General features: G+C 31.1%; 2 protein-coding genes across 2 annotated transcripts in view; one reads left to right on the top strand and one right to left on the bottom strand.

Moving 5' to 3' along the window:
* LOC148280875 (acyl-CoA Delta-9 desaturase-like) overlaps positions 1 to 21,502 on the bottom strand; it is a gene marked incomplete at its 3' end in the record, with an annotated part of 54,798 nt that overhangs the window by 6,944 nt on the left and 26,352 nt on the right. The gene's annotated exons all lie outside the window — the stretch shown is intronic.
* Positions 13,611 to 21,502, top strand: part of LOC148280870 (acyl-CoA Delta-9 desaturase-like) — a 202,620-nt gene continuing 194,728 nt past the window's right edge. Inside the window, exon 1 of the mRNA XM_088227656.1 lies at positions 13,611 to 13,803. The gene's annotated coding sequence lies outside the window, so the exon portion shown is untranslated. The remainder of the gene's footprint in view (positions 13,804 to 21,502) is intronic.

Here is a 21,502-nt window from a genome sequence, read left to right as displayed (position 1 = left end):
TACCACAGTCTTTTAAGAGTTAAAAAGGAATTGTATTCGACTTGGCTTTAAAGAAGTTCTTTTTATTAAAGTGTTCGTATATTGTTTAGAAATGATAATAATTAGTAAATATATTTTAATAATTATTAGATATAAGTTAATATTAGGACATTCACACATGTTTTATGTTTGTACTATTTTAAGACTAAATAATTTTTTTAAAGTGCCTATTTTTCCTGTGCCGCAATTATGGATAGTTTACATCAACTGTAAATGCTTAATTATTTTTAAACGTATTGGATGACGCAGGGCAGTGATGGGTAACCTATGACACGCGTATCACAGGTGTCCCGCTAATACGTTTTGGGTGACACGCATCGTTTACTGAAAATCTAGCAATGGCTTTACTTAATATTTATTTACCTCTACGTACTTTTGTGAAATCTTATTCTTTGCACTGAATAACCCCAAGTAACGCTTGCTTGAGTTGAAAATGCACAAAATAGTCTTTATTTGTTTTTAAACAAAGTAAAAAATAGCAAGTGAATCATTGATATGATTTATTTTTGGTTTTGTTATTTTGAAATTACTCCGCCCGTGACGTCAAAAATTCTCGTCCGTGAGTTCTGCTGACATTTAAAACTAGAGCTTTTTTAAAGAATTTGTGTCTTAGTTCAAAATAGTTCGTTTTTATACATTTTTTCGCACATTTTCGCGAAGCTTCGCCGTACAATTAAATGCTCTAATTTTAATCGCGTGTATAAAAACATTCGATTTCCCGTAACACTGAACATTCTCATTTAAAATTTAGCAAATGTTTATGATCAAGTACTTTTCATTATTTAACTCTTGTGTGACTGTGACGTCACACTAGTCGACATGCGATACAAGACTTGATATATTTCTCTTATTTTTTTAAACGATTAAATCGTATTTTGTGTAATCTTAAAGTTGACATTTTCACACCGGATTCGGAAAGTAAAATGTGAACTATGATGGATTTAAATACAAAAATTGCCACACAAAGAATGTTGTTCGCAAATGCAGCAATACAGCTGTAATAGAGAGAGCACGAAGATATAACACATAACAAGGAAAACAGAGACGCTGTTCTGTACCTGGTGTGTGAAACAAATTCAGTCGGTTGCTATCAGTGACGGGGGACGCACGCGTGAATTATGAGCGGCGATTTGAATTATTTTTGCTATAACAGGGCTAAATTAAACGTTTATTTTTATAAATTATGAAAAGGGAATTATCGAACTCTATGTCTCCATGTTTTTTTTCTCAAATGTCTGAGCTTTAAAATATTCCGTCTTTTGCAAGTTGTAACACGATGTAGCATCACCGCGCGCAAAGAAATTATATACCACAGTATTTTTAGAGTAAGTAATAATAAATAAATTATCAAAAAGAAACACTTTAATTTAGTAGGGTTGCAAACATTATTAATATTCTCAGATGTGACACGCCACCCGGTTCAAGCCAGATTTTCTCAGAATTTTGACACGCTGAACTAAAAATGTTACCCAACACTGACGTAGGACAAAAGATAATATCAGATATTTATGAAACTGATTTAAGGTCATTAAAAGCGTACTGTGTTTATCGCAGATTTATACGTAAACAACTATATCGGTATACAACTAATATTATATCTTCAGCAATTCATTGATTTTGTAAAAAGCACAAGTATCTATGCGATGCAGAAAAATTACAAATACATGTTTGTGCGATGAGTTGTTTGCGGAATCTAGGATTTTAGAAATAAGGCAGTAGTATATTCATAGAACCATAATGTTTGTAAAAGTAAAATCATGACCCGGATCCAATTCAATACATTTACAAAAGAATGGTTACCGAACTTGGGTAAAGACTAGTTAAAAAAATAGTTTAAATATTATATTGATTGATTTGGTGTTTATTTTGTAGAACTCCATATTTGAACTAAAAATATTTGATATCAAATACTGATTTGAGTCTACTGAACACTTTTTTTTATTTTTACAAAAATAAAAAATGTAAAAACAAAAATTTCGTGACAATTTCAAACTAATGCCCCAACAAGGCGAAACAATTGTCACGAAATTTTTGTTTTTATATTTTTTATATTTGTAAAAATAAAACAAAGTGTTCAGTGGAATCAAATCAGTGTTTCATTTCTAATACTATAAATTAAAAATATAATATTTCATGAAAAAAGTAAAAAAAGGAAATAGGATAATATCGTCAAATTTTTATCAAAATTTTACCAAATTCATTAGTAGGTAACTAAATTCATGTTTTGTTTATTTAGCTCTAGACAAAAAAATGTCTTCCTTAAAAAAGGTTGTACCTAGTTAGGCAGACTACACAATCTACACATATCATAATCTAGAGGTATCTATTGCCACAAAAAATGTAACAGATAAACGTACTGTGATTTTGTTAATAAACTGTTATTATATATATTTTTATATTTGTATGCATTTTTTTACAATCGCAAAGAAGTACCTACACACTCACGTTATATGATTTTAAAAAAATAATTCAACAAATCTCGTCGAAACCCATTTTCAGGAGTGTACAAGTCTGGATTTTCTCTAAGGGAAGAGACCATTGCAAGAGACTGCTGCGAGATATTGCATAGATTTATATACTACGAGTATTAAGCGTGTTGTACAGATGCGCTTTCAAATATATGTAAGTTTATAGAATAATATTTAATTTGAATTTTTGCTATTTTTTAATTATGTACGTGCTTCCACTTTTCACTATGTTGTATCCTAACTCAACCCAAGGCTCTTGGCCTCATAGAGTTTGGGATACGTTATTTTTCTATTATTATGTAATATTTATATGAATTAAAAAAATACATATAAATCTCCGGGGGTTCAAACTGTCAGTAGGGTCGCAGTCAGTCACATCTTGCTGGAGGATGTGATTCTATAAAATGCTGCGAACGCCCAGTTGCATTCCACCGGAAACACTACTGACTGGTCCAACTTGTTAGCGTCCACGTCGCAAACCCCGGGCAATGGGATCTCACTTATAACGGTGTGATCATAACAGATAACGAGAGGATGAAAGGCGAGTTTTTGGCGCCTCAAAACTAAAACCAACCTACCTGAGAGTAGCCACTAAATATTTTAATATTATAAAAATCAATTCAAATAGTATGAATACAATAACAAAAAAAAATCACAATATTAAAGTTTGTAAGTATAAACTGTTCGATCGAACTATCAAACGTCCTAACGATAACCTGGCTTAACATTATAATCGATGCGTTTCACAGCGCAGCGTAGAAACACACACGCTTATCTTATATTTATGAATGTAACGAATACAAAAAAAAACATTAATAATATATTATGTACTTATACTTGAATAAAATACATGTTATGTATTTTATTATGTCTCAATTGGCAGGTGATATCGTGAACTTAACTTTTTCACAAGTTATGTAATAATTTATCAAGTGCTTACCTATGAAATTTGCATGATAATGAGGAATTCCAGCCCGACCCGCAATTAAATTTTAAAAATGTTTTCGTGTACACGTGAATATTTAAAAAATTTGGAGTAGGAAGAAATATCTCAAAAACGCACGCAAAAATAAATAAAAAATGTTAAAAATAGTATTCATTTAAAACTCGTAAATAATGACGTCACTCCTTATATTTACGTGTAGTATTTCCGGTTTCCGCCTTGAAGCCCTTGTAAGGAACGTTTTGACCATAGAAAAAAAGAATATAATTTTCAATATACTCTTTTTTTCAACCAGAGATTATGTCAACTTTCTAGGTTTTTCTAAATCGAAACGTTCGTAAAAACAACCATAACATAGAAATGAGCAAATTACGATCAATTAAATGAACTAATCAAAGCAGTATTCCATAGATTCTTGTCAGTTTTGTTATTGGCTGGAGAAATACAACTTACCGCGGTCAGTGAAAGTAAGAACGCCAACCGTTTTATGACGTCACTACTGAAAAGTGACACACTGATTACAGTCATTTGGCGCGGTATTTGATAAATTTAACTTTAAAAATTCATATCTTTGTAAATAACGCACACAAAAATAATATTTTTGCTTAGTTAAATAGTACGCTAAAAGAAAATAAATAAATTAGAAAACAGTGCAATTCCTCATTGTAACACAGAAATATCACCCTTATAATCATTCTTTCCGTACCTTATGGTGCATTAAGCACTGCATTGATAAACCAAATGCATCATTAATAATAATTACACGAACTTAGGTGGTCAGACCTATACTTCAGGTGCCAGTTTAGGAACAATAAAGTTTTGAGTTTAAACAAACTTTAAAAGCAATACTTGACGTCTACCTTGCCATTAATCGGATCAAAATCCTCAAGAATGGTAGGTAAACGCGCCAATCAATACATAATTATGCGGACTTATCTTTGCTCGATCTCCTTATTTAAGATTTTTTGATGAATCAAAAATGCTCTTTTAGGGTTTTGGTTCTATTTCACGCACAAAACTGTATTATTCATCCACCTGGACACAAAAAGTAATAAAATAGAAATGTAAATATTATCTGAACACTTTTTCCATCATATTTTAATGGCAGTTGATTCATGTTTTTGCTGTAAAACTCCTGTGGGTTGAAGTCAACAAACGCTATTAAACTATTTATCACCGATTTTTTTCCTTTTGTTAAAAGTTGACAATATTTCGAAAAAAAATGGTTATCAGTTGGAGTAAGATTCGGCGAGTTTGGTGAGCGACGGAAAATCTTCAGCTTCAGCTTTTGAAACTTCCAAGTTCTAAAGTCTCTAGATCATTTGTCGTGAAGTGTGTGGCCGGCGTTGTCATGAAGCGGCAGTGTCTACGATCATAACTACGTATTCTGCATAACTACGTTCAATTGATGTTGCGTGCCGTCTGCGCGGCAGGAACAAATCGTTCATAAAAGCGATTATGTGCAGCTTACCATTATATTCGACTATCCATAATAACGTTTTATAGTAACTCTGTTTACTGAAAAGCAAATAAATAATTGTTATTTCTTATAAATCATTGTCACTGTTTGTATTTTCTTCCCAAAATAAATAAAAATATTAATAATGCGCGCGAATATTCCAGCTTGTTTCTTCATATAAGTGCTATCTATTTGACATCTAAAACTTAGTCGCGGTTATTTCCTCCTAAAGTAAACTTGCAGAATACCCAAATTATTTCGAACATTATTTCCTAAAAACTATTTTTCTTTGAAATTATACAGTTGACATATGATGGCCATTACTTTCAACAGTCATAAATATTGCAGGGCATGTGGTGCTCGACGTGGCCATTTTTGGCGTTATTTATTTCTAGAAGAAATCGGCCAGTTGACATTTCAATTGTAAGTGGTATTTTTTATAAATTGTACAAGTTTCGTATTAAAATAATAGATAATATAGCTACATATCGTCGTTGCGCCGGCAATATCTGTTAAGTGACATTTCGATTTTTTAAAAGAGATAATTTAAACAGTGTATCTTTTAATAATGAATATCATTTTTAAAAACGTTTTAATTGGTGACAAAAAGAAAAAATACGTCATTATATTTTGATAAAATATTTAAGTGTATTTTGTAGAAACAAAATTGTTTAATCTTAATGAGAAATTAAAAATAGTTTTTTTTTTTTTAAATCACTTAACATATATTGCCGGCGTTAGTAAAAATCATTGTTTGAGTTGATTTCACAGATAAGAAGTATCACACAGAATCAGAAAAAAAATGTAATTTATTTATTACTTAAATGTTATGTACCTACTATGTGGGAACAAATTTATTAACATTTTTTGTAGCATACTTCTAAACAAAATTACCGTTCGCCACTGCTGGGCGGCGTTACTACCGCTTTAGAACCTGGATGAAAATTGTATTACAAAAATAAAAAAAAAACAACTTATTCATCGTTAAATTCATAATATATCTGAACATTTACAAACGACGAACTAGTTTTAAAAAACTAACATAGCTTTAAAGCGAAAAATATTCGAATTTGAAATTCCTACGCAAACGAAAGTTCATCATCATCATTATTCCCTTTCCGCGCTTGACGATGCATAGGACACTGCATTGCTACACCAATCGCAGCGCATCTTGGTCATTTTTTGTTACAAGAAGGTAAGATGACCAGTCTTTAGCTTCTGGTGGTAGTCCAGGGACTGAAATATAATGTTATAAAATCACATTTTTAAATAAATCCTTCATGTTAAACATTTCGGGAATCGAACCCGAGACCTCTTGCGTGGTAGGCAAACGCGCTGACCACTACACCACGAGGCCGACGAAATGAAACGAACGAGGATACGAAAGTTAGCTGCGTTCAAATTAGGCAGTTCGTAAAAACGGCGATTTCGTAGGTAAGCACCTAATAATATTTTATATAGGCACTTTTCCAGATCTTTTATTACTTCATCGTCTCATAGAGGTTATCAAAATGTTTTTATACTTAATGAAATTGATTGACTAATGTGACAAATAATTTTTAATTTGCAAATCATTGAATAATTACATAATTTCTGTATTGAAACATAAATACCTATCACACAATCATTTTGGAATTGAAAAATAAATATACATTACAATATTGTTAAATAAAAATATGTATCATTAACTTGTCAGATCAACTTTTTAGTTGTAATTTTTAACTCTTTTTTACAAATAATATGTAAATTTCTTTGTACGCTAAAAACTGTAAACTGCTTACTGTCGTGATTTATTTTGTTATTTAACGATACAATATTTTAAGTGCGCCCAAATCCTCTCCGATTTGGTCTCCATTCTACAGAACTCACATTGACCATATCGAGTCTATCCAACACAGTTTTCTAAGAAAAGTGGCATGGTTGCTCGGATTACAAAGAGATAATTATTCCTGTTTTGAAATAGAGCTATCTCTTAATCTGTCTTCATTGGATAAACGTAGAACTGAGAAAAATACTTAAAATTGATGTCTTATCTCTGTTGCAATTAATTTATTTTCATGTTCCTAACCATGTCACCAGAAGTCAAAATCTGCTATTTATCAAATCTTTTAAGAGAAACTTTTGTTTTTATGCCCCAATGTCCAGAATGTATAGATTAGTCAATTCGTCACATGACTTGGAATTCTTTGGGATAGATATTCTGGCTTTCGGTAGATCTCTTCGCGACTAAAACAGTGTGGGATGAAGTTTGATTGACATGGTTTAGCTCGAAGTCTATGTCTTTCGTTTTTGTGAACATATTGTATACCGAGTTTTTCTAATGAAATTTCTTGGTGGAACTGCATTTTAATTATAATAATAAAAATTATTTATAGTTTTATTCCACTTTTATTTATAATTTTTTATATATTTTTTTGCCAGTGACCCGGTTTCGTCGTGACCAACATCGTCAGACTGGTGTCAGACTGGTATTACCAGTCTGACGATGCCGGTCACGACGGAACCCGGTCACTGGTAAAACATTAAAAAATAAAAAAAATAAAAGTGGAATAAAACTATAAAGTATTTTTATTATTATAATATTGTATACCGTTATTGTATTGCCCATGTTTGTCTTTGCTACACAGTTTTATGTTATTTTCGTTTAGTTTCTTGTATTTAAGTTTCTTTGGGTAACTGTTGTAATTGGCTTATGCCGTATTAATAATAAATAAATAAAATCTTTGTATACTTAATTTAATGCAATTTATCGAACGGGTCGATATGTCAACCGAGTTAAAGGAATTATTAGGAAATATGCAAATCAGCATTTTGCAAGGCATACTTATCATTGTCTGGTTTGAATGATCTTTTTACACACGGTGTAACTTTCACCAGCATGCCCTTCGTTTGTTACTACATGAATAAAAATATCTTTATCCGTTATTGTGTGAAAAAAATTCTTTGAAAATTTACTTAAAATATTCCGTTTTATTATTTATCTACTGGATTAATAAGATAAGATAAAATTACTAATGTAGTTTGGCAATGATTAAGTCTAATGTGTAAAGATGTTTAAAATATGAATGCCATTTTTTTTATCCTCATAAGAAAAGGTTTGGCGGGTTATTCCTTAAAAAAATATTTACAAAGTTTCCTTATATACTAACAATAATTGCTCTTAAATGATATTGCTGTTAAAATTAACACCTAACACATAAAACTACACACACCTTTATAGTTGTAGGCGGCCTCCGTGGTGTAGTTGTTAAGACACTTGAGTCACGCACGGAAGGTTCCGGGTTCGATTCCCGGTGAGAACACAAAATCAGTTTGTGATTTTTGTGTTCTCACCGCCTCAATTTCTCAAGCCCGGCTGTTAAAATTAACACCTAACACATAAAACTTCACACACCTATATAATTGTAGGCGGCCTCCGTGGTGTAGTTGTTAAGACACTTGAGTCACGCACGGAAGGTTCCGGGTTCGATTCCCGGTGAGAACACAAAATCAGTTTGTGATTTTTGTGTTCTCACCGCCTCAATCTCTCAAGCCCGGGTGTTCTGTATTGTAATTCACTACTGTAATTGGGCCTCCTGGCCTGTTGTGGTGCAAAAAAATGATTTATTAGTTAAATAAACAGCAATTATTGTTAGCATATAAGAAAACTTTGCAAATATTTAAGTTAGTTTGATAATGTCCTTACAAGACGAAACGCGTCATATATAATTTAAAAAAATAAAAGTAGAATTAAATCCAAATAATGTTTTATTTTGGATACGTTAATGTTAATACGGAATCCTACCAATTATCTGCATATACAATAAAAAATATAAAATATAAAAAAATCTCTCTTTAATGGAGGAGTTTTTATGAGTCAAAATGACATTTTTGTTTATATATTTTTTTACTAACCGTATGTTAAAATATAATCATGAAAACCTATTTTATAAAATGTACTAACCCAGTATCTCACAAATAAGGTTTTTATTATTTTTTTTGCTCTCCTGTAAAATTCACTATTTGTCAATGAATCCTTTTTACCCCCTTCATACGAACATTGTACCTGCACCGCGATTTATTTTATTCAGCACCGCATAATTTGGTAGTCAGATGCCAGAATGGACCATTTATGATTTTCCAAAATGTTCGGGAGAGCCGAATTATGACTAAATTTACAAACTAAAATATTTTAGTATTTTGTCCAGTTTTCAATAAACTCTATTATCTTTTAAAATATGGGCGTCTTTTTTTTCCTCTTTCTATTTGTACTTACTGAAATACATATTAAAACTCTTGAGAACTAAAAAAAAAAAATTACAGATGGTCTATTTTGCCATCTGACTACCGAATTATTTCAAAATACATTTTTTTTGTATGATTTCCATCTTTCTTTCATTGTTGATTTGTATATTAAATCACACTTTTTACTTAATTGTTGTAAAGTCAAAGAGTTGAGTTCAATTGCATAGCGACCAAAATAATAAAGAGGGTATTAAAAATAAAAATAAAATCTATTAATACATTAAAATTAATTTAGATTAAACATGTTTACCTGACATTATCTTTCAACAAAGAAATTATCAAATGAGTTATTTTTATTAAATAGATTTATAGAACGCTATCTATTTACATATTATAATATGTGAGATACAGTATCATCGCTCGTTTTCAAGTTCAACGTCAAAGGTACGAGTGCCAATTCAAAAGGTTGTTTTGTGACAGCGTACCCTATTTAAGTCTTTGAACATACGTCGGATGTTTTCTCTATACGGCGATAATTTACAGTAAGATTCAATAAGTTATGTTGGCAAATCGCCTGATAACAGTTTTTAATGCAAAGTTCATCGTAAAATACATAGATCGTCAACTGATTTGATTTATTACCTATGAGGAAAAAGTACGTTTAAATAAATACAAATATCCTTTATAAATACAAGTACATCTATTAGAAAAGAGCTTTTTTAAATTTGAACAAAGTTTGACAAAGCGGGTTTATTGTTACAAAGGAAAAAACCATTCCCACAAATCGGGAATAATATAAATGAAACATTTGTATATTATCAATGCTAAAAAAATGGTAGTATTAGTAGATTAATCCCAGATTCAGGTATGTAACACCAGCGCAGTGCCCTATGCGCTACTGAATGCAGATAGGGAAATTAGATTGATAATCTAAAAAATGAATTTCATTACGGGTAAACCCTCCGCTACCCTATTTTGCCGAAGAGCCTGGGGTGCTGTTCTGAACCACTCTCGCGGCACAAGAAAAAAGTTTTTCTCGTGTTTATAGACGAGGTAATGCCGTCCCGAGAGCGTTTGGAATACCAGCCCTGGAGCCTATGAGAACACCTGAAAAGTTCCAACAATACGCTTCTTTAAGCCACGGCAGGGTGGAACCATTCACCTCTGTTCGAGCGATGGCCGGAAATTCTGGGACCGCCATAAGGACCGCAATATGTTCATCGACCACTGATTTTCTCAAATTGAACGATCTGGGCAGGTAGGAAGAAATTGGTCTAAAGCAATATGAATGTGTACACAAAGTATTCAAATAAATAAGGACATAATATAAGAGAATTTATTTTATCTTATTTATGCAAACATTCATACAATATTTTATTTTTTTCTTTCTTTCCCCACAAGTTGATTATTTTTATTCTTTTTTGTTTTGTACTTTAGTTTGACTTTTTAAAGATGTTTTTATCAATATATTTGACATATTACGTAAGTTAATTTTAAATTGTTATATTAAAATGAAATACGTTTTCGATTTATATATAAACTTATAAATCGAAATATATAAACTTACAAGCTATCTTTTTTTAAAAACCCGTGTTTTATTAAAGTGTTGTGAATATGAAAAAAAATTCAACGAGTTAAGAAAATGTAATATATTAATTTATTTTTACAGAAAACATTTTAAATTTAAAATATTTTGTGTACACCAATTAAGACGAACTAAAATAATAAACAGGCTATTTTTCTGCCTTAGTTTTTGGCAAATTTTTTTTTGGGAGCTACACGTTTTTTTCGGTTTTTTTTCGCTCAAATCTAAAAAAAACACGGCACATTTGAATTTAATTGAAAATGAAAGTTTTTTAAATCCACATTCTTTACATTAAAAATGTGTTTGTGTAAGTCTTGCGAATGCGCCAGCACCAGATATATTATTATATTTTTACTTTTAAGAATCGCAACAAAATTCATACGAACGCAGAAACATCTTGTGTATATTTTATAACCATATTCATTAGCAACTAACAAAGCAATAGTTGTCTATGTCGCGTCTGAGCGCGAGAGAGACAGATATTATTTTCATAATGCATACGTCGTGCGATGTCATACCATGGGCTTATTCACATATACTACACAATGCGTTTGTGTACTGCGATCTGTGAAGATTTATTGTGGCGGGTGAATCAGTTCTCGCCCTCCAAGCCCAGGCCTTTAAAGAGGCTGGTTTCTTGTGGAGGGCGAGAGTTAGTATTTCGCTAAATCCCCCCCTCTAAGCCCAGATCTATAAAGTATCGGGCTATCATGTAAAGGGCTAGCTCTTTGACACCCTTAAGTTTAACTAGTGGTCCCCCACAGTTTACAGTATTCGCGATGACAATGAAACTTCCGTGAACATCTAATTTAAAATGACAAAACATTTACGTTTCACGACGCATAACCCTGCGGCGCAATCACGTATTTGAATTTCACCGGTGTAAATATGGAAAATATTCCAAATCTGCCATTTTTATTTATTTATTATTTATAATGTTATTTATTGCATTTAGCCGGCGGCGGCAGTTGGCAAGCCAAATATTAAGAAAAGCAGTCGCCATAGTAATTGTAATTTAATTTTCACATTTTTGTAATTAGATACTCCGTCCTATTTTGCAAAAGCAATATATTGTATTATTTTTTATTGTAAACGCTGATTTTTTGCCAGTGAATTATATTAATTTACGAGGAAAACAAAAAGCAAACTGACACAAGCGTTGACTTAGAGATTACACCCGCGTTGACTTATGACTGCGATAACTTAAGCATGTTCATTATTGTTTATTGTGATCGCTCAAATGCTTAGAATGTTTTTAAGCACGTCGATAGTTATTTGTGATTGAGCTGTAGGTGTTGTCAAAAAAAAATGTATTAAAATTCCAGAAGTAGTTGTTTTTGCCATATTTTTAGGCATTTGAAATGTAATTATATTTTAAATAAATAAATAATATATATATTCTTTAGTTTAAGTTCGCAAAAGCGGTGTTTTAAAGGTCAGTTTTATGTATAATGTTAAAGCCGCACAAAGGTCTTAGAACAATTTGGCTAAGTGGCTAAGTGGTGACATTATCTGATATACATGCGTGGTAGAATACGCAAATGCAAGCAATTGAGTTAATTTAACATGCAAATCGTATAATGAGATATGCAAGATCTTGCACGAAATTTATTTACAACTATTTGAAAATGCGGTAAAATTATCTTTAAAATTAAAACAGCCAATATTTTTTTATCCACAAAATTACTTGATATGTAAAATTATTTTTGTTTATTCTAGTTAGATGGATATAATTTATTATAATTTATTGTACTAACTTTTAATACAACCATAGAATTCAATAAGGCTATTGTGTTCACATATAATTGATGAACAATACCTGAAATAACAATTTGTGATTATTATACCAATGTCATATGTATTGTTTATTGTTTGTGAACTAACATAAATAACATTAAATATAGTATTTAGTCAGTCTTTAATTTCTTAAGGGCAGTGTAATTACTATTAATTATATACTACTAATTAATGTATCAATTGCTTCCCTAATCAAAAACCCCACCGCACGCCCCTGATGTAGGACCTTTATTGGATATTGTCAATCTTAATAATAATATTAATATTTGGCTGATTTGTATAGCGCCATTTTTGTAAAAATCACCTCAAGGGCGCTTTACAATTGTATATCTAAACTTTCATTCTAACTAAACTTAAGTGATATATTATATTTCCAGATTTAAAATTGAGGATATGATAGTCTAAAGAAGTGGGATTTTAGTTTGATCTGAACTGACTGGGACTGTTGATGATTCGTAAGTTTGAAGGCAATTGGTTCCAGGCAGAGGGGCCGGCGGCGGAAAAAGCACGATCTCCAAATCTAATGTTTGGGGAGCGCTGGATTTTGACAAGTTTTCCTCTTCCTGAATCAAATGCTGACCTAAGAGTAGATTTTTTTTTACATGTATTTTCCCTAATACAAAGGTCCGATAGGTATTTTGGAGCCATTTCATGAAGGGCTTTGAATACTGTCCAGCACAGTTTGTATTTTATTCTCTCTCAGCTTTTTAACCAGTGCAAATCTCGAAGATGTTGCGAGATGTGAAAGTATTTTTTTACTCCCATAATAAGCCTCGCTCATGATTATACTGCAAACACGAATAGTAGCAAAAACTGTGTTTACTTTTATCAAATTCAGTTACAAAAGACTATGTCCATTGTAGATTTTGTGTCAATTTATTTTTTAGAACTTCCTCATTAAAAAAAGTTACGAAAACCTACTGCCATCAGTTGTGTGCCCCCGTAGAAATGATAACACAGCATTTGAATATTCCCGCTAGTGTCACCAGAAAGTGCTCTGATATTGTGATTATGATTACTGGCCACTCACTGCTTTCTGTAATCATCCATAAGCGAGTTTATTAGCATATAAGTTATAAGTTACGGATCGTTGTCAATCCTTCAGTGTGCTGTACCGTATCAGCATATCACGTACAATAAATTGGTGCGGTCTGTCACTCGCGCACCAAACGAAACATCATCAAACGAATAATCGCGAATGATTGTGAATAATTTGCAGTGCCAAAAGACCCCGTCACGTAGTGATAATCTGTGACAGTGATCATTATCAGGAATTCACGAATCAACAGTAAGTACATACTGACATGTAATATAGCGTTAAAATGTAGCCATTATAAATTAATAAAAAATATGATTTTCATATTATTTAGAACACAGTGAAGAGATATCACAACATTGAAAAAAAAATTGCTTTTAACTAGATAATAAGGAATTAAAATTTAATTAACATTTATTTACTTATCGCTCATCAGAAAAAATATTTAAAATATATAAAAAAGAGTGTATAGAATAAGTTATTTTAAAAAATCTTCATTTTCAAAAAAAATACGAATTCTAGCTTTACGATTTACTCTCATGATAGCTAAATGACAAGCTTACACTTCCACTTATTTGAACACCGCTTCTCTTAAACAGTGCCATATTTTGATTATTATATTTTCTTATGATGATTGGGATTTTCTTTGCAAAATGTTTTGTCATATTTAAAGACTAATCTAAATATATATGACACATCGGAATTGCTCTGAAGACTGAAAAGAAAAGCAAAAAAAGTCGAGAAAAATACATGATATTACGGGTTTTTCAGTTTTTAGATTTTCCTGGAAATTCTGCTTTTTTCAGTTATGTTTTTTTTTATCGGACGCGCGATATGCAGAGAATATCTTGAGAATATTTATATTTTTTTGCCAAACCACCTGAATCTTCATGAGATTCGTGGAAGGTAACAAAGTACTATTTGAAATATTAAAAAAAAATACCTGTAATTATTTAATTATTTAAGTCGTATTTTAATTTGTATTTATAACTAGATATAAAAAAGTAAATCATTAAAAGTATATATTACTTACATTATATTATGTACCTCCTATGTAGGTACAAATATGTGATATTTTTTTATAGCTTACTTGTAAATAAAATCACCATTTGCCACTGACATTTATTCCCGAAGCAATCTTATACAGTGGTCTCTACCCCTCGATAAAATCCAATTATGTTGTTTTGGAGAACTTAATAAGTTCATCCAAGACGTTGAACACTCTTGGAGCTATATATGAAAAGTGTTTCCGAGCAAACATCGTACGTGTTCTCAGTATTAAGAAGTTTAGGTTACGCGAAAACCTCGTACGGGCATTTTGTTGGGACCTCCTTCCGCAGTGGCCTGACCAGAAAATTGTCAATACTTTCTTGATATAAATTTGTCGGATATCAAGTACCTTTAATGTAATAATGGTTCAGATGGGTAAGTCGAAGGACACCGAATTACATTTATTTAATTGGTTATGCATCTAACTATCGACATTTCTTCATTTCACATAAATACAGTGGCCTAAGACCACTTAAAATGTGTGTAAATGAAGAAGACAGAGCGTCATCACCGTGGATGTAAAAATATGCAATAGACAATAGACAATAGTCAATAAAAGTTAAGGTATGGCGAAATTACATTTAAAATAAAGTGAAGCGACTGAAGATCTCTTTAGAAAAAAGTCGTTAAATAAGTAAGGGTCCCATAAAGTAATACTTTCTACACGTGAACGTGAAATATGAAATCGTCGTGACCGCGGAACAACGACGGATGTGCGAACAATATGGCGTTGCCTTTTTTAAATATTTTTTATCTTGAAAAGGATTTTTAAAGGCTTTATTTTCGCAGTTTGAAATTATTTTTTTTACTTATCTAACCCAAGCATTAATGTATATACTTTTGTAGTTATAAAGTAGTGACACGACGTGTTGGAAAAAAAATTAACCGCTCTCATGTAGAGTTGAAGAAAATCACGTCGTTGTTCTACGATCATGACGAAATGTTCGTGACGCTTATTTTTTTTATTTATTTAAAATTTATTTATAAACCCTTACGGATTATTACATTCATTTTACATAAAATAATATATATATTTTTCATTTATACTCTGTTGTTCAAAATATTATTTTTTACATCTTTTGAAAAGTTTGTCTGAGTCTTTTGTTTAGTTTTGTCTGGTAGTTTATTGTATAATTTCAGTCCCTGGTTCATTAGTCTTGATTGTCCTTGTCTTGTTTTAGAAAGTTGTATATGGTATTTGTCTGATATTCTCGTATTATGTCCATGTTGACTACATTTTTTTACTAGTTTTAGTTCTTCGTCTACAATTACATTAGTGGCTAATTTATGGATATATTTTAATGATTCTAGTTGAAAGAGTTCAGTTATATTTAATTGCTTAGTTTGTTTAAAAAGTTCTCTAGTTGCAGTCAAATAGGGAAGGTCATATAATATTTTATTTTGTTGTCTTTGTAGTCTGTTTATGTCATTTTGATATCCTGCTCCCCATAATAGTTGCATATAACATATTTTAGTTTTTACATAGGCTTGATATACTATATTTTTTTACGTTTTTGGAATAAAATTTTTGATTTTTAAAAAAAGACTCGATAATGTCGCCACTTGGCTAATTAAATTGTTGATATCAGTACATGGTTTACCTCTTCGTTCCATCCACAATTCATCTTTCTTCTCTAACTCATAAAGTGTCCATGCGGCTCCACTGTAGAATCATCTTCCACCCACAATCAAATATGTTTTACAGAATCTTAGCTTAACTCTCAAACGACTGGAATAAACAATCCCCTTGCGCGCGGAAATGTAACACCGTGTTACCACTTGTAAAAGACGGAATATTCTAAAGTTCAGAAATTAAAAAAAAAAAAACATGGACACATACTGATTCATAATTCTTTTTCCATAATTTATGTAAATAAACGTATAATTTATCCCTGATATAGCAAAATAAATTGCAACTGACTGAAAACTTAAACTGTTCTAGACAACACCCGCCTCAGAACAGCGTCTCTGTCTTCCTTGTTATGAGTTCTATCTTCGTGTTCTGTCTTATACAGATGTGCTACTGAATTAGCCTGGATTCATTCTTCGTGTAGCAAGGAGAAATATTTTTTGTATTAACATCCAGCATAGTTATACGAATTTTATTTTCCTACGCAAGAGCTAAATCACGTCTTAACTCATGTGTGGCTATGCGGTAACGGATGTCTACCTCGGGTAAAAAACATTTAATAACTCTCTTATTTTTTTAAATAACCAACTCATATTTTTTGTAATCCTTATATGGACTTTTTTACACAAAAATAAGGAAACATTTTTATAAAAAATGCACGGGCTTTTTCTATAAAAAACAATTTCTTCATTTTGTAAAATAAATTAAAACAAACGAAAGAGATGCCAGTATTATAAGTGGTTTATTAAATTTTATAAGAAAGAGCACGAGAATATAGCATATCAGAAGACCGACAAGGACACTATTCGTTAGGGGCGGAGCTTGAGTGACCGAGAAAACAATACCGAAAGAGCACGATACAGAATTATACTACTTGTGGGACAGAGAACACATCAGTCGCGTGAAGTTTTTTGTAGTATACTGTGCTGACGCTGTATTTAACACACCGTGTTCCCGAAATGTTTCTACAATTTATTCACAATTTATCTGATTTAAATTATTTTTTGACAATTCTTGATGGAATTTCATTGTAATGATGTAATATTTACATACATTTACATATAAGTTATTAATCAAAAATACTTGGTACACTTCCACTCATTTCCACACTTAAGATAATATTTTGATTTCTATAAATCATCCTTACATTGTATAATATTCACCAGTCTGAAGATGTCCATTAGAGGATGAAAGCGCTAATTGGTCAAACAAATAAGTGGAAGTGTACCCAAGGAAGTGTGCAAAGTTATTTCATTTAAAGTGTTCAAAAAATTTGTTCCTAACTAGTTTTAAAAAACGTGTTTACGTTGTCATTTTTGTGTATGTTTAATTATGATTTGATTATATCACGTATTACGTACTATTATTTTATTTCTTACAAGTTTTTTTTGCTATTTTTTTAGGTTTTATTTCAATATTATTCTAAGAATATGTTTTAACAGCGTTTTTATTTATTCTAATAAAATCTAGTATTTATTTGCAATAAAAATTTGATATTCTTTTTTGCATTCAAATAAGAGTTGTATTAGCATAGCATACTTTCTAGTCTCCCGGTTGATCTATTTCCGCTAAATTCAGTCGTAAGTGTAATTCGGAATTCAGTCGACAACCAGACGCGGGCGGCAGCGCTTGATGGCGGGATTTTAAAAGGAATGAACACAATTTCTAACTTTATTTTGCATAAATATGCTTTAATTTTATATTTTTTATGTAACATCTTTAAATAAAGATCATTTTTAACACATACCATTGTAAATAATTTGGTATTTTAGCTTACATTTCAAAATATCTCGACTTATGCTTGTGGTCACATTGTGTTACACCACCGGCTGCAAAGGGATTATTCAGCACAGTCTTTTAAGAGTTAAGAAACATCTTTCTCTTCTTTAACCATCCCTCATTCTTCTTTGTTACATTTTCTCATTGAGTTTTTAATTCATTGGTAATTTATATACAAACACTGTTATTTATATTTTTGTATATCTAGGGTTTTTTTAATTTAATTTTATGTTAAATACGTTCGGAAACTTAAATGACATACTTGACATTTTTATTTTATTACTTCGTTGGAAGAAATATCAAATAACCATTTGGCGTAAGCCCGCAAATGTGCAATTCATGTTTTGAACAAAAAGTTAAATAAAATAAAAATACGAAAGTATTTGAAAAAATACGAAAATTAAAAAAATATTCAACGTATACTTAGTTTTTTTAGTTTTCTCCGTGTCAAGGCGAACGAAGAATACAGTTTTGTGTGTGGAATAAAACCAGCACCCTGGACGATTGTTTAAGAGTCGATAGTGGCTCTCAGATGAAATTCCCGAATAAGGAAATAAACTGGAGATAAATTCTCCACGTTTTGATGTGGTTGATCCGTTCGCCTACCATTCTTGAAGTCCTGGGTTCTATTCCTAGCATGAATGGGAAAAATTTCTTTTGAAGGTTTTTTGAACCGCAATATATTTTATTGTTCCTGGACTGGCACCTTCAGTGTAAGACTGATCATATTACTTTCGAGGAACTACGCTGCATTTGATTTACTAACGCACTACTAGGTGCGAAAAGGGAGATAACGAATTGAATATTTATTTTAAAACTAATGTTGAAAAATACATGGCACTGTCAATCAAATTAGTAACTTTAAAAAAATAAAAAAAAAATATAAGAAATAATTACATCCTACGAATACCAATAAAAATATATGAAATGGATTTAGAATAATTCATTGTATTTTCAAAATCAATATGGATGTTGCGGAGATATGTTTTTTTTCATAAATGTAAAAAGAAATTCAATAAAAATACGTTCGTAGAAAAACGCGACGTGTTTGGCCTTAGTTGTTGTGACGTCAAGATTCGTGATATTGTTCTACACAAATTTTAATGAAAAGAATAAATTAACACGAATCGTGACGTATTAGGGGCGTGGTCAATGGAATCACCGTTTTTGCGGTAATTCAAAATTACAAATTAGTATTTTACTACTAATGATTAGCAAAAAAATTTTTTTTACTGGACGGTATTTCATAGACCTTTATTATTATAAAAATGTAAAAAAAAGTGATACTTTTCTATTCCCAGTTTTGAAAAATAGCATTTAGATTTTTAATTTTCTTCTTTCAGAGTTATAATTCCCTGTAGTTTTAATATAGCAAGTTTGAAATGTGTTTTTCCTATTTATTTAAAAAATCCACTAGTCAATATTTTACAAAAGAGATAGAGATCATTTTAGTGATGGTAATATGGAATCCTAGGCATTCACAGGACTTATAACCTGTCATTGGGTGGTTTTAGTGGCCACTTTCATACTGCGTATATAAATATTGAAGGTATGTGCACGATTGTGTTTTCGTTTATTAAAAATAAAAATATGATTATTTTATAAAAATAAGAGTTTTATCTCTAATGTTTATAAACAATTTGTGAACCCAATTATATAATACATATTATCTTATTCAAACTTAAATGTATAAAGTATATTAACCAGCATAACTGTCTATAAAATAACACTAAAATGCCGGTTACACGTGGACAACACTACACAATTCAGTCCCAAGACTCGACCATTGTTCACGTGTAAACGGCAATTTGTAGGAAAAGAGATTGTTTCGAGATGTTATCACGGAGATAGATGGGCAGGCTATCGCTACGGAACAATGATTACCACCACCACCGCGCGCGGCCTTATTGTCGTGACCGACTGAAGTTTCGGTTCAGGTTTCGGTTTCGGCTGAAAATTGGCCAAAACTTCGGTTTAGCCGAAACCTGCGGTCGGAATGTGTAGGATTACGTTCGGTCGTACTCGGGTGCATCTTATGGTTCGTGACTCAGCCGCGTGACCTGTGACCTTTAGTTTGTTTCGGATTTCAACCTGTGAGTTGTCATCTTCAATAAAGTTCCTTTTAAAGCATTTTACAAGCAGACCTTTGAAAAGTTTTTTTTTGCCGAAGTAAAAGTACTCCTACTATTGTTATATATTAATGAGCCTTATTATCATTGGAGTGGATTGTTTTTTATTAAAATAATTATTTATTATATTGTCATTATTAGCGTAATTACACGCGAATAACTGTTACACATAAGCCATATGTATAACGTAACAACGAACCTAAAACCAGCCAATTACAGATCATAAGATCTGTAAATGCCTAAATTTACATATTCCCTTCTCAAAAGTGTTTTCCCTCTCTGTTGTAATAAATTTACATACGATCAGTTCAATTCAGATATCGTCGTTACTCTCGCGCTTCACAACCAAATTTTGTAATTTAATTAAAACGTAAAAAAAAGGTTTTCCTCTGTCATCTCCAACAAGTGTAGGTCACCGCATCAACAAGCAAAAACCCTTCAATATGAATAAAATAATTGAGTTTTCATAGACACTCATGACTGAATTAGTCTAACGTGATTATTATACGTTAATTTATTAATCTGTAGTTACATAGTGGAAAAGTTAATAAGTTGGTATATTAAATGACTGATTACTCTGTTTATCTTTTTAATATGTTTTGTGTAGTGGGAAGTACAATTAAAACTGTTATTAAAAATATTTCATTAAGTATTTAAAAAATTACGAAGCTAGAATTTTGTATTCATTGCGTTTTCAGATCGGTTACACTTTACACAATATTATTTTGGTATGTATATATATTTACATATTTATACAAACACAATTCTGGGTTTTTTATCCCAAGGGGGAGTAGGTATATTATTATTTATATCACTACAGAGATGGGTAGAATTTTTTGTTTCAAGATTATGGATATTCGGTTACACTTTGATAAAAAAAAATATTTTCATTACGCTGTTTTGTACAGATTACCTCAAAATCGCTTTATGCATATTAAAAAAAAACAGTATTGATGACCCCGCAATACCTATCGTTGCGCATTATTTTCTTACATTACATAGCAACAGACGTGACATAAAACCGAAAAAAAAGATAAGAAAAAAACCCACTTCGGCGTAGTCTGTGCTATGATGATATACTGATTCAATCAGTTTTACATTACGGTACATTTATACACGCAATAAAAATATACAGTTCATTATTTTAATAAAAGAAACAAAAAGTCAACTTAAAAGAACAAATGAAAATCAAAGTTTTCCAAATCAGTATCACTAAGAAATTATCGTGATTCATTTATAAAGACATTACTTTCGAGTGACGATAAACCATTTAGGGCTGTCGTCAAAATGGACAAAATGACTTAAGATTAAATGATTTTATAAAAATGATTAAATGATTTTTATACTTTTTTTAGCTTTTATT

Source organism: Micrasema longulum, unplaced genomic scaffold, assembly GCF_059751315.1.
Source record: "Micrasema longulum isolate JH-2025_06_02 unplaced genomic scaffold, ASM5975131v1 h1tg000521l, whole genome shotgun sequence".
Taxonomy (NCBI): Eukaryota; Metazoa; Arthropoda; class Insecta; order Trichoptera; family Brachycentridae; genus Micrasema; species Micrasema longulum.
Note: the sequence above shows the minus strand (reverse complement) of the source record. Positions and strands in the feature narration are given on the sequence as shown.